Source organism: Synchiropus splendidus, chromosome 13 (genome assembly GCF_027744825.2).
Source record: "Synchiropus splendidus isolate RoL2022-P1 chromosome 13, RoL_Sspl_1.0, whole genome shotgun sequence".
NCBI classification, from domain to species: domain Eukaryota; kingdom Metazoa; phylum Chordata; class Actinopteri; order Syngnathiformes; family Callionymidae; genus Synchiropus; species Synchiropus splendidus.
In genome coordinates, this window is record NC_071346.1 from 1,597,150 (window position 1) to 1,598,164 (window position 1,015).

Below are 1,015 nucleotides of genomic sequence, written 5' to 3' on the forward strand. Positions count from 1 at the left end.
TTTTATTTATTATTTTTTTATTTATTTTAGTCTTTATCTGATATTTATCTATTTTGATCAAACCAGAAGCCTCAGACCAAAATTTCATTGCCATAATACAGTGATATGTTTTTGTGCAATGTCAATAAAGAAAGTCTAAGTCTAAGTCTAAAGTGAAACAAACAACTCAATTAAATAACTAAATAAGATATAAGATATAAAGTACAATGTGTGTGAAATGTGTTTGACCTATTTGGTTTGCATTTTCCGCACGTTAACTGAACACAGCTGATGACATATACACACTCATATGTAGCCCATGAGGAGAGAACTCTCTCTATGTATAAAGCATAGCTGAACTCAAGCTTCAGGATTTTAATGGTTAGAATGACTAAAGAGGTCAAAGGAAAGACGCTGAATTATGAATGAGAGAACAAATGACTGGTGCAGAAGCCGTTCTGCGACGCAGGAGAGACACTGCACCAGAGTTCGACCCTGAATCGTGACGTGAGGACGGACGGGCGAGAAATGACCGTCCTAACCTTCAGCAGTTACTCTGCTGTGTCTGACCAGGTGTTGGCAGCCGAGGAGGGACACGTGGTGTCTCTGATTTCCTCCCACAAGCTTTCCATACAGCTCTGATTGTTATTATATATTATTGTTATTAAAGAGTGGAAAATTAGAAAATGTGTAACTAAATAATTTGGTTAGTTAAAAATGTCAGGAATGAAATCAGTCATTTCATAAATAAATAGATAATAACTACATAAATAATGGGATAAAAAATGATTCAAACTAATTTATTTAAATACAAAATATATTAAAAATCTATTTAATAAATAGTGTGGATAATAAATAAAAAAGAAAAAAAAAGAACACAAGGAATGTTCAAAATGTGAATTTAAAAAAATCTGAATAGATGATTAAAACATCAGTGATAAAAATGGAAACAATCACGTTAGAAACAAAATCAAAATTGTTTAAAGTAAAAAGAAGAATAACAAAAAGTAATAAAAAGAAGAAGAGCTCCATGGCG